Source organism: Protopterus annectens, chromosome 8.part1, assembly GCF_019279795.1.
Source record: "Protopterus annectens isolate FY-2018-M chromosome 8.part1, PAN1.0, whole genome shotgun sequence".
NCBI classification, from domain to species: Eukaryota; Metazoa; Chordata; order Ceratodontiformes; family Protopteridae; genus Protopterus; species Protopterus annectens.
Window position 1 is genome coordinate 406,485,322 of NC_056742.1, and position 14,250 is coordinate 406,499,571.

General features: G+C 44.6%; 1 protein-coding gene across 1 annotated transcript in view; it reads left to right on the plus strand.

Moving 5' to 3' along the window:
• Positions 1 to 14,250, plus strand: part of CNEP1R1 (CTD nuclear envelope phosphatase 1 regulatory subunit 1) — a 442,763-nt gene that overhangs the window by 111,568 nt on the left and 316,945 nt on the right. The window lies entirely within an intron of this gene.

Below are 14,250 nucleotides of genomic sequence, written 5' to 3' on the forward strand. Positions count from 1 at the left end.
GGTACTCCATAACTTCAGCTTCTATTTTTTTAACTTCTACTTTACTAATCTTCTTTTCTACATTTCTGGTTTGTGATATTTTTTTTTATTGTGACATTTTCCATGTCTGGATGCCTTTGGATTTATTTCTCTTCGAATATCTGCGGAGCTGCCTTTTTTCTATTGATTAATTTGGCTTTCGACTTTGCATAAATATTGTACCATATCAAGTCTCTGTTTCTTTCCTATATCCATATTTCTTTTTCATACTTTTCAAACATCTCTAGGTTTTGTTTGTTTTCTCACTTCCTCCGATGCTGCTTTTTCCAAACAGAACAACGTTTCTTGTTCTATATAATGTTTTTCACAAATCTGTTGTATTATTGAATACAAATTTTTATTTGAAACTTCGGACAGTTTTTCTTTTGGAAGTATTTTTCTTTCTTCTAATTTCTGTCTTAATCGTTTTGTATATCTTGTGTCTGGAAATTCTGGGCTTTTTGCATAATAGTAACAGTGCATAATTTCTTTCTTATCCTCAATAGTCCACTCTGTCATCTATGGCTCTTCTTTGGCCTGTCAGTTTTTGTGATTTTTGTGGACTGCTGCTTCCTTCTACAAAAGGGGGGGGGGCATCCTGCCCTGGGCCTGGCTTGGCCCCATTGTAGGAATGTTTCTGTATCTTAAGGAATCTTAAGGATTCTACACTATAATTTTTTTCCAGTCCTGGCACCAATGCACCTACCAGGATTGGGGACTTTTTTATCCTTGGTTTTATGCACCCAGCTATCTTCTTTAATTTTTGACCTACTTCTGTTCATGATATATGCTATATATAAAAAAATGCAGTCTATATATTGGTGTTGTTTTGGTGAGATTTTGTGAAAAACAGGGTCCACCTCCCAAAGACATAAGGATGAATTCAATTTCAGCAATACTATTCTCCTTTGCTTGCTGACTTATCACTCCATTCGAACCCCAGAATATTCTATATGGCTGTTGTGATTCCGATCTGCATCTAAAATCCCACTCTGTCTCACTATGAATTTAAGCACATTTTAGTCATCAAGCATTTTTACTTTGAATTATACCTTTATTCATATGTTATGTGTATGAGGCATAATGTTGTAGCTGTAAAATATCCATTCAAATCAGGTAATCCTAAACCAATTTGTTCTGTTGGAAGGATCAACTTATCCCACTTGAGCCTTGTCCTCTTCCCCTCCTTGATAAATTTCAACAATTTATTAACTGTCCAAAACTTCTCTTGTGGTTGATAAAACTATACCTGACCAGTGTATAAAACTAAAGGGACAAAAAAACAGATTCTCACTGCTTGTATCCTGCTCTCTGTACCCATAAACAAGAGTTTCCAGTTTTTCAGTTTTTATATTATCCTTTCTTTAGTCATTCCCACATATCCTTAGCTGCCATAAGAGAAATCTTTTCAATCCGTACTCCTAAATACTTCATTTTATGGTGTCCCCATAAAAATAGGAATTGCTGGACCTATTAATGTGTGGGTACAGAGTTTACAGATGTTCATAGTGTTTCACTGCTGCATTCATTACACTTGGGTTATCCTGCAGTCAGGCGGTCCCGCAGTCGGCCAGAGTTCCAAAGTCTTGGTCCGGCGTCGGTTGCTGTCACCTCCTCCCTGACGTCAGTGCTTCAGGGGTATATAAGAAGCAACCAACGCCATTTTCTTTGGTCTTTCTTGCCGCGCGGTGCCCGAAGCAAAAGTAGTTTGCAAGTGCCGGTCAGCCGATTCCCGAGATATCAATTTAGATTTTTCAGAACCGAAGTCTTCAATAAAGTTAAGTACCCCGTTGGGGAAACTTTTTCTTGCCTCAGACCGATGTCAGTAAAAGTTAATAATTGTATTTCTTGTGGGAAGCAAATACCTCATAAAGATTTTCATTATTACTGTATTCCATGCCTAGGCCCAGATCACGACATCACTAGTTGCCGGTTTTGTGCTAGATTTAACAAATGCACTATTAAACGTTGGTTTGATTTTGCTCACCATTACTTTGGCCGAGGGTTTAATTATACCATGCCGTCGGAACAACCGACGACCGGAATTCACAAAAAACGCAAAGATAAGGACAGGCAACCGAGGCCCAAAACTGACGATGAAGCCTCGCTTTTGCAGCCCCTGACACCCACTACCTCAGAGCCGCAGGCCGCAACCGACTCCCACATGGAGTTGCCTAGGCCTCTGGATACTCAAGGTGTTGGGCCTACAGAGACTAACCCTTCAGATGGGTCCGGAGCCGCTGAGCAGGCATCGGCTTCTGAGGGTGTTTTCAGACCTTCAAAACTTACCATTGCATCTACAGCCAAGTCTAAAACTACATTAAAGACAAAGAAGCAAGTACAGTATTCACCTGGACAGGCCTCCATGCCTAAAAAGCAGATGCTCAAAATGGCCGAAGATTTAATTACTCTGATCAGGGGTTCCCATCCCCCTCCTGATAAAATGCCTAGGCAGGATACAGACTATGATTCCTCTGACCAGGTTTCAATATATTCTGATTCCTCTTCAGACCAGGGATACTCTTTATGCCCCTATGAGGACTCTGATGCTGAAGAATCAATTCCTTCAGCCTCTCCTCCTGAGGATTACTCTTTTGGGGAAACTTTACATACCATGAGGGAGCATTTCCATTGGGAGGGCCAGGATTACTCAGAATCCAAGAAAAGGCTCAGAGACTTTCTTTTATTGCCTCAGCACAGGCCCCTTGCTATTCCGCCAGTGTTGGATATTGTGGACTATGTGTTCTCTGAATCCAGTTTAAATCCAGATTCTTTATCCCCTGCTCCAGTCAAGCCAGACAGGTACTACAGAGTCCCTGACTCTCACAAATTTCTTTAAAACCCTGCTGCTGACCCAGAAACTATTTCCCAGGGTCCCAAAGTGGTAAAGGCCTCCACGGCTAAAAATCCAGTTCCCTCAGACAGGGATTCTAGAGCATTAGACAGATGGGGGAAGAAAGTTTACACCTCTGCAACTTTAGCAGTAAGGGCTTTAAACTGCCAGTTTCACATGCTTAAATACCAACAATATTTACTGTCTCAGTTAAAATGAGTACAAGTGCAGAACAACCTGATTTTAAGGAAATGCAGGATTTATTGCATGCAGCTGAACAAGTGGGAAAGCATACTTTGCAATGTGGTTTTGATTCATTAGAAGCTTCTTGTAGAGCAGCAGTTACAGGATCTGTGATTCGAAGGCATGCTTTGTTAAAGGAACAAAGCTTACCAGATCATGTTAAAGCAAAATTATTGGTTGCTCCTTTACAGCAAGATATTTTATGTGGTGTTAAGGCAGAAGAGGTATTAAAGAAAATGGAGGATAAGGCAAAATATGGGCAAACAGTGAAGGATTTCTTACAGGTACAGCCACCAAGATTTAGCAAGAATTGGCCTATGAAAAATTGGTCCTTTCCAGTGTCAGGCCACAAAGAGGCAGATACAGATGCCCAAGAGGCAGATCTCAGCCCCAAGGCTCTTGCAGACCACGACAGTGGGGTGCTTCAACCCCAAAAGGAGGTGAGGACAAGTCACAACCTTACAGGAAACCGTCCCAATGACTTCCCCCTTCCAATGCCAAACTCTTCCCTTTTGGCAGTTCCCTTAGGGGGGAAACTAGCACTTTTTTCACAAAACTGGCAAGCAATCACCCAAGACAAATGGGCGCTGAACATTGTGTCTCAAGGTTACAGGTTCCACTTTCACACTTTACCAAGGCTAAAAGGTATGCCAGACCTGCCACACAATTAATGGGCAGAGGCACAAAAACATATTACAGCCCTCATGGACATGAGAGCTATTCAAAAAATACCACAGCAGGAACAAGGACAAGGATTTTACTCAAGACTCTTCCTGGTTCCCAGAAAGGACAAAGCCTGGAGACCCATACTAGACCTTTCCACTCTAAATACTTACCTGGATGCTCCGAAATTCAAAATGTTGACACTACAGCAGCTCCTTCCCTTGTTGGGCAAGAAAGCTTGGCTTGTTACTTTGGACCTCAGAGGCATACCTGCATGTCCCTATCGGACAAAATTGCAGAAGATACCTCAGATTCATAGCTGGTTCAATGCACTACCAATTCTCTGCACTGCCCTTTGGCTTATTTACTGCGCCCAGTGTCTTCACAAAGTGCCTGGCACCAGTATTTGCATTTTGCAGACCAAAAGGAATTTAAATATATCCATACCTGGACGAATGCCTGATTCAACCGGAGAGCAAGGACATTCTTCAAAAGCATCTGGCATTTGTAAAAAAGTTGTTAAGTTGCCTAGGATACACAGTAAACGAAAAAAAGTCAAAACTAGTGCCCTCACAAGAGATAATATTCCTGGGTGCCAGCTTAAATACAACTGCCCAGATGGCTTGTCTCACGCCAGACAAACAAGGACAACTGTCTCAGTATTTTCAAATGATGGCAACAAAGTCCCAACTCCCTGCAAGAATTCTGCAGGCCTTTGGATTCATGGCATCCTGCATTCTATTAATTCCATATGCCAGACTGCATATGAGGAAATTACAATGGTACCTAAAAAGTGTTTGGACTCAACACTCTCACAGCTTGAAAACAGTAATACCACTAATTCCCTGCCTACAACAGGAGTTTCAGTGGTGGGCACAGGCATGTCACCTCAACAAGGGTCAGCCTTTCACTCTTCCCACAGCCAAGCAGACTTTAACAACAGATGCTTCGGATTATGCCTGGGGAGCACACATGGCAGGAAAATGTATTCAGGGCAAATGGACCACAGACCAAATGCATCTTCACATCAATCAAAAAGAGGTGTTGGTTGTACAAAATGCCTTAACACCTTTTCAAGGACCTTCTGCATCCAGGACAGTTATTAAAAACAGACAACACCACAGTAATGTGGTGCATAAACAAGCAAGGGGGCACTCATTCTTACCCCCTATGCAGACAAGCCATGACCTTGTGGAACACAGCTGTAACTTATCAAGTTCATCTGCAAGCACAATTCCTGCCAGGAAAGAAAAATACTCTGGCAGACTACCTAAGCAGAAACATCATGGATCCTCACGAGTGGAAATTAAATCCACAAGTTTTCAGCATGATAATGCAAAAATGGAGGTGCCCGGACATAAATCTCTTTGCCTCCCCACTGAATTGCCAACTACAAAAAGTTTGCACAAGGACTTATCACACACAGGCATGGAAAGTGGATGCTCTTTCGTTCAGCTGGAAAAGCCTAAACGTTTATGCCTTCCCACCTATGCCTCTCCTTTCAAAGGTACTCCTAAAAGGCAGACAAGACAAACCACAGATGATTCTGATTGCTCCAGACTGGCCATGCCAGCATTGGTACCCAATCTTAAAGAACTTGGCTCAAGGCCCACCTTGGATTTTGCCTCAAATTCCACACCTTCTGACTCAACAAAACAATCAGATCCTGCACAGTCAGCTCAAAACCTTATCCCTGGCTGCATGGCAGATTCATTAGCCAAACAGACAACACCTCTATCTAAAGCTGTTATGGATGTCATTTTGGAGGCCAGGAGGCCTAGCACCAGGAAATCTTATTCAGAAAAGTGGAACAGATTCTGTGCCTGGAACCAGGCTAAAAGCATTGACCCTCTTGTCCCTAACTGAGATGCTGGACAAAGGACTATCCTTCTCATCCATTAAGATCCACGCTTCTGCCATTTCGGCTCATTACAACACAGATCCTCCTATTTTCTCTCATCCATTGCTAAAGCAGTACCTCAGAGGGGCTAAAAACACAAGACCGCTACGAAGAGCACCAACTCCTACTTGGGACCTCAATTTTGTCTTGGGAAAAACTCACTTTACCTCCTTTTGAGCCAGCCAATTCAGCAGAATTAAAATATATATCATGGAAAACTGCTCTGCTACTGGCAATAACCTCAGCACGAAGAGTCTCAAGAGTTACAGGCACTAATGGCAGTGGAGCCTTTCATCATTTTCCACCAAGACAGGGTTTGCTTAAGAACAAACCCTTCATTTATGCCTAAGGTGGTATCCAGTGTGGCTCTTAACCAAACTATTCACTTGCCAACATTTTATCCAAATCCCCAGAATAAAGGGTAGAGAATTCTACATTCGTTGGACATACACAGGCAATTACGCTTCTATTTGGACAAAACAAAACCTTTCAGAAAAACTGAACAATTGTTTGTATCTTATGCTGCAAGATCACAGGGAAAGGCTATTTGAAAGCAGACCATTTCAAAGTGGATAGGACACTGTATCTGGTTCTGCTACACACAGCATGGGAAACATGTATCATCTAACATTAGACCACATTCCACCAGGGCAACTGCAACTTCTACTGCCTATCTTAGAGGAGTACCTACCAAAGACATTTTTGGAAGCTGTAACTTGGAGTTCAGTGCACACCTTTACCAAGCATCATCACTTGCCTCTTTACTCTAAATCCAGAGCTGGCTTTGCCACTGCAGTGCTGCAGGGCCTCATAGCCACACCAAATCCTCTATAGAACCAGCCACCCCGACTCAGCTTTGGGATTCTACCCAAGTGTAATGACTGCAGCAGTGAAACACGATGAACATAGTACAGTTTTGTACCTACCATAAATGTAGATGTTTAGAGTGTCTTCACTACTGCAGTCCTGGTTACCCACCCGCCATCCCCTTTCTTAGCTGGGTCTTATCTATAACTTTCTACACTATACTACCTATGTGGTGTATTTGCTGGTTATTGAAGGTTTTGTTTTTACCTTACTGTATGTTTTGTATATGTATTGCCTATCTTTTTGGAGGCACCTGACATCTGGGGCAAGAAAAACTGAAGAAAATGGCGTCTGCTGCTTCTTGTATACCCCTGACGCACTGACGTCAGGGAGGAGGCGACAGCAACTGATGCTGGACCAAGACTTTGGAACTCTGGCCGACTGCGGGGACCGCCTGACGGCAGGATAACCCAAGTGTAATGACTACAGCAGTGAAGACACTCTAACATCTACATTTATGGTAGGTACAAAACTGTACTTTATAGCCTTTGTTTTTACTTCATTAATTTTATATACCAAAAAGACTTGAAACTGTCTCAAAATATTCCACAACACCGAGATGTCCTTCTGTTCTCATGTTGCAGTAGTCCACACCCTTGGGTTTTCCTCTCTTGCTACTCGAACGTCCGGCCAGCATATAAAAGCTTCGGGTCACTGCAGGGTACATGGGATGTCTAACATTGGTTAAGGAAACATGGGCCATAAAAGTGACATCTGCATGTACCAGACTTCAGAACTTCTATGTCGCCAGTCGAGCATTAGCTGTTCCTGCCTTACCGGCCATCAGATTGTCTTTTTTTCAAAGATAAGTACCTCATTGGGAATATTTTTTTTTTTTTTTGGGTCACTGCATGCCTGTTTAAGGTTCATGTCATCCAGGAAGGGAAAGTGTAGGTGTGGTCATCAGATCCCTGATAAGGATGCCCACGAGCTTTGCCTTTTCTGTTTAGGGCCTACACAGGACCATAAGTCCTGTTCCATCTGTTCCGCCTGCCTTCCTAAATCTGTACACAGTCGTCTGCACATCTTGAACATTTATTTAGAAAATCAGCACCTTGAGTGCTTAGCTTAAGCTATGGAAGCACCGTCCAGTCAGCCCGCTGAGCCACTTAAGAAAAAGGCCAAAGTTGCTAGGCTTGAATCCATTTCTGCACCTCCTCCACCCGACTTACCTCCTGTGGCCAACTTTAGCCTGGAGGAATGGTTGGTTGCTACTGATGTGGGTACAGCGGGTAATGTCAGGGAAACCACAGAACTCTGAGCAGAAGGCACATCCTTGGAGGTAACACAGAAGTCAGTTATCAACGGTGAGGGGGAATGTCTGCTTGTACCAGCCGCCCAGATGGGTCCTTCCACTACTGAAGATGTTAGTGAACCTAGGCCTACCTTGACCCCCATGCCTTCTAGACCTTCCCTGAAAAGAAACCCGAAAACAAAGCAGGCTTCTTCTCCTGTACAGAGCCAGCCAGACTGGCAGGCATTCTCCCAATGCTTTTATGGCTTTTAGGCCTGCCATGCCCTAATCCTCCCCAGAGGCTCCCCTGATTATTAGCCTTAGGCCTCAGGCTCATGATATTTCTCAACCTGAAGCTGAAGACTCCTCTGAATCCTCTTCAGAGGATTCTCTGATGTTCTTTGTGTTTCATTGTTGCAGTCATCACATTTGGATTATCTGCCTGCAGGTAGTCCTCAGCCAGCCTGAGTACCAGAGTCTTTGGATTTCTGCGTCGGATGCTGTCTCTTCCTCCATGACATCAGGTCGTCAGGGGTATAAAACATGCAGCTGATGCCATTACATCAGTCTTTCTTGCCATGCGGTGCCCGAAGCAGAAGCAGTTTGCAAGTGCCAGTTGGCCGTCTCCTGAAATTTTCATTTTCGAGTTTCAGACCCTCTTCAAAAAAGATAAGTACCCCATTGGGGATACTTTTTCATGCTCTAACCGATGTCGGTAAAAGTTAACAATTGTCTTAACTGTGGAAAGCAAATACCTCATAGAAATTTTCATTTGTACTGCATCCCCTGTTTAGGCCCAAACCACAACGTCACTCACTGTCAGTTTTGTGCCTTGTTCAACGCCCGAACTATTAGTTGTTGGGCTATTTCTGCAGCCAATTACTTTTGTACTCAATCTGTGTACTCTGAAATGGCTTCGTTAAGCCAACTGACAACTGATCTTCGGAAAAAAATGTAAGGATAAAGACAGAGACAGAATGCATAGGTCCAAAACTGCCGACGACGCTTCCGTTAAGCTAGTCGCCAGTCCGCCGATACTCAGTGTGGCGCTTTCACAGCCCCTGATACCTGCTACTTCAGATTTGCAGGCCTCTACTGAGACCCATTCGGAGTCTGGTATGCCGCAACATGCTTCTTCGACTATGGAACCTGCGGATGGGTCCAGAGCCGCTGTGGAGGCACCGGCTTCTGAGGGTGTATTCAGGCCTACAGACATTCATATTAAACAGACACCATCGTTTTCATCCAGGCCAAAAACTCGCACTATGCCTAGAAAACCGACCAAACTGCAGGCTCAGGCCCATATGCCTCAAAAACAAATGCTTAGAATGGATGAAGACCTTATTACCTTAATTAGGGGAAGCCATCCTTCCCCCTCTAAGAGACTTGGAACTGATTTTCTTTCTGATTATTCTGATCAGGAATCTGATATTTCGGCTCCTTCTGATTACCAGGATTTGTCCTTATCTGCGTATGAGGATTCTGATGCAGAGGATTCCATTCCCTCTGCTTCCCCTCCAGAAGATCTTTCTTTCGGTGAAACCTTGCATACTCTTAAGGAGAATTTCTGCTGGGAAAGCCAGGATTACTCTTGAGTCCAAAAAGAGACTTTGGGAATTCTTACTCCTGCCTCAGCACAGGCCTTTAGCTATCCCTCCTGTTCTGGACGTTGTAGATGATGCTTTCTTGGAATCTAGCCTTACCCCAGACACTTCACCTCCAGCTCCCAGAAAACCTGACAGGTACTACAGAGTACCTGACTCTCACAAGTTCCTCTTCAAGAATCCTCCTGCGGATCCAGAGACCATTTCCCAAGGACCAAAAGCATTAAGGCTGCTGCTGCCAAAAATCCTACCCCTTCTGATAGAGATTCTAGAGCCTTAGACAGATGGGGTAAGAAGGTATACAGTTCTGCTACTTTGGCCATTAAGGCTTTAAATTGCCAGTTTCATATGTTAAGGTATCAGCAGCATATTATGGGACTGCTTAAACAGAAAATGATGTTGATTCCTGACTGTGCTGAACACAAAAAAATGCAATAGTTAATGCATTCTGCAGAACAAGTTGGTAAACGTACTTTGCAATGTGGTTTTGACTCTTTAGAAGCATCTTGCAGGGCTGCTGTCACTAGGTCTGTACTTAGAAGGCATGCTTGGCTTAAGGAACAAAACTTGCCAGATCATGTTAAAGCTAAATTACTGGATGCTCCCTTAAACCAAGACCGCCTTTTTGGCAACAAAGCAGCAGTAGTCCTCAAAAGGATGGAGGAAAAAGCTAAATCTATGCAAACTGTTAAAGATTTCCTACTAGTACAGCCTCCCAGATTCAGTAGGCATTGGCCTTCAAAGAACTGGTCCTTTCCAGTCCCTTCCAGGCCGTCTCAGTCCAAACCCAGGAACAGCAGACCACCTAGACTACAGTGTCAGGCTACGCACAGACCTTAGCAATGGCAGGCTCCCACTTCCAAAGCAGGGAGTAGTAGGCCACCCCCTATGGAAAAATGGCACAATGACTTAACCTTAACCCTTCCAAGCCCTGTTCAACTGTCTGCTCCCTTAGGGGGAAAGCTCGCCCTGCATGCAAAAAACTGGGAACTCCTTACCCAGGACAAATGTTTTGAACATAGTCTCCCAAGGATACAGATTCCACTTCCACACACTACCAACCCCAAATGGTTGGCCAGATCTACCCCCAAATCAATGGGCGGAGGCCCAACAGCAGGTTCTCTCTCTCCTCGGTATCAGGGCTATTCAACCTGTCCCAGCAGAACAAAGGGGACAAGGTTTTTATTCAAGACTTTTTCTGGTACCCAGAAAAGACGACTCCTGGCGTCTTATCCCCTGGACCTCTCTATTCTCAACACCTTTCTGGTAAAATTCAAAATGCTAACTCTTCAACAGCTTCTTCCTATGTTAGCCAAGGATGCCTGGCTGGCAACCCTAGACTTAAAGGAAGCTTACCTGCACATCCCAGTAAGGGAGTCTTGCACGAAATACCTACGCTTCAGGGCAGGCTCCATGCACTACCAGTTCTCTGCACTTCCCTTTGGCTTATCTACTCCGCCCAGGGTATTCACAAAGTGTCTAGCGCCAGCCATTGCATTTTGCAGGCAGAGAAGGATTCAAATTTACCCATACTTGGACGATTGTCTGATTCGGGCAGAAAGCCAGGACTTGCTATTACAACACCTGGCATTTGTAAAGAAACTTCTAACCTCACCGGGATACACCATCAACGAAAAGAAATCTCACTTAGTACCTTGCCAACAGATTGTATTCCTGGGAGCAAGCTTGAACACAACTTCTCAGATGGCATTCCTCACTCTGGAGAAACAAGTTTATTTGACAACCTGTTCCAAACCATTGGCCACAAAACCCCAGCTATCTGCAAGGAAAATACTGCAAGCCCTGGGGTTCATGGCCTCTTGCATTCTACTAATTCCATGTGCAAGACTGCATATGAGGAAACTCCAATGGTATCTAAAAAGCCAATGGTATCAACATTCTCAGGACCTGGAAACAATGATTTCTATCATTGCTTGTATGAAGACAAGAGTTCCTTTGGTGGGCAGAGGCCTGCTGCCACAATAAGGGACTCCCTTTCACTCTACCCCCTTCCAACCAAACCCTAACAGATGCATCAGCCTGTGCATGGGGGGCTCACATGGCAGGGCAGTGCATTCAGGGCAAATGGAACCCGAGACTGATGCACCTGCATATCAATCAAAAAGAAATGTTAGCTGTTCAGAATGCTCTGACAGCCTTCAAAGGCCGTATTCTTCAGGACAACTATTGGTAAAGACAGACAACACCACAGTTATGTGGTACATAAACAAGCAGGGGAGAACCCACTCGTACCCTCTCTGCAGACTAGCCATTGCTCTGTGGAACACAGCCTTGAGCTACCAATTACACCTACAAGCTCAGTTCGTGCCAGGCAAACTAAATACACTGGCAGACTACTTAAGTAGAAATCTCATGGACCCATACGAATGGAAACTAGAACCCAAAATATTCAGCCTCTTGAACAAATGAGGGACTCCAGAGGTAGACCTGTTTGCCTCCCCTCAGAACTATCATCTTCTTTTTTCGGCTGTTCCCGTTAGGGGTCACCACAGTGGATCATCTGTTTCCATTTCTTCCTGTCCTCTGCATATTGCTCTGTCACACCAACCACCTGAATGTCCTCTCTCCCCACATCCATAAACCTTATCTTAGGCCTTCCTCTTTTCCTGTTACCTGGTAGCGTCATCCTTAGCATCTTTTTCCCAATATGCTCAGCATCCCTCCTCAGCACATGTCCAAACCATGTAATCTTGCCTCTCTGGCTTTGTCTCCAAACCTTCCAACCTGGGCTGACCCTCTAATATACTTATTCCTAATCCTGCCCACCCTTGTCACACCCAGTGCAAATCTTAACATCTTTAACTCTGCCACATCCAGCTCAAACTACTGCCTTTGTCAGTGCCTCTGTCTGCAACCCATATAACATAGCTGGTCTCGCTACCCTCTTGTAGACCTTCCCTTTCACTCTTACTGGTACTCGTCTGTCACAAATCACTCCTGACACTCTCTTCTCCACCCACTCCATCCTGCCTGTTCTCTCTTCTTCACCTCTCTTCCACACTCGCCATTACTCTAAACTATTGATCCCAAGTATTTACTCATCCACCTTCACCACCTCTACTCCTTGCATCCTCACCATTCCTCTATCCTCCCTGTCATTCACGCACATATATTCTGTCTTAGTCCTGCTGACCTTCATTCCTCTTCTCTCTAGAGGATATCCCCATCTCTCCAGGGTCTCCTCCACCTGTTCCCTACTCTCACTACAGATCACAGTGTCATCTGCAAACATCATAGTCCACGGTGACTCCTGTCTGATCTCGTCTGTCAACCTGTCCATCACCATTGCAAATAAGAAAGGGCTTGGAGCTGATCAATTGAACATATTCTGCACAAGAACTCCCCACAGTCAAGCTTGGAAAGTGGATGCCCTATCCTTTACCTGGGAAAGCCTTTCAGTTTATGCCTTTCTCCCTCTGCCTCTCCTCTCCTCTCGAAGGTTCTACTAAAGATCAAACAGGACAAGCCAAGGACAATACTGATTCCACCAGACTGGCCACGCCAGCACTGGTACCCACTCTTGAGCAGTATGATGCTGCTGCTGCAACCATGGCACCTGCCTCAGTAAGAAGGTGCTGGATGTCATTCTGGAGGCGAGGAGGGCTTAGTACTAGAAACTCCTATGCCGAAAAGTGGAAAAGATACTGTTTTCAGGGGAATGGGCACAGCGGTACTCGGCTTACCTCATATTCTACAGTACTTAACAGAAATGCTCCACAAGGGCCTATCCTTCTCGTCAATTAAAATTCATGCCTCTGCCATTTCAGCACATTATAATACTGAGCCACCCCTCTTCTCTCGCCCCTTGCTAAAACAATTCCTTATAGGGGCAACAATTTAAGACACCCCCCCCCCAGGAGAGCTCCCGCTCCAGCCTGGGACCTTAACTTTGTATTGGAAAAGCTCACCCCCCCCCCCCTTGAGCCTGCTGCAACAGCAGAGTTGAAATTCCTTTCTTGGAAAACGGCCTTCCTTCCTTCTAGCCATCACTTCAGCAAGAAGAGTGTCTGAATTACAGGTCCTCATGGCAGTGGAACCCTTCATTATCTTCCATGCAGACGGGGTTTCCTTCAGGACTAATCAATCCTTCCTTTATGCTCAAGGTGGTGTCTAGTGTGACCCTAAATCAGTCCATTCATTTGCCTACTTTTTTCCCTAATCCACTAAACAAAGGGGAACGAATACTGCACTCCCTGGACGTGCACAGACAACTTAGATTTTATTTGGACAGGACTAAGCCTCTCAGAAAATCTGAACAGCTGCTAGTTGGCTTTGCTGCAGGGGCAGAGGCGAAGGCCGTTTCAAAGCAAACCATTTCCAAATGGATAGCCCATTGCATTAATTTCTGCTAGAAGCACCATGGAAAACCTACTCCACAGGGGATAAGATCACATTCCACCAGGACTGCATCTACCTCTGCGGCTTTTCTCATAGGAGTCCCTACCAGAACATCCTAGAAGCTGCTACCTGTGCTCTGTACATACCTTCACCAAGCATTACCACATGCCTATCTTTTCTAAATCCAGAGTTGGATTTGCCACTGCAGTCTTGCAGGGCTTAATAGCTGGCCCTAATGCTCTTTAACTTCCTCCTCCCTTTCTTAGCTTTGGGAATCAACCCAAATGTGATGACTGCAACAGTGAAACACGAAGAACACGGTACAGTTGTGTACACTTACCATAAATGTAGATGTTCGAGTGTATTCACTGTTGCAGTCCCGGTTACCCTCCCTCCAGCCCCCTAACTTCTCTTGGCTCTACCTTTCCTTCTTGTTGGTATATTTATTTTTTCTGGTGTATTTTTACTTTTTGATGGAGTTGTACCATACCATATAATTGCTTCCTATTGTTGGGGCACCTGACATCTG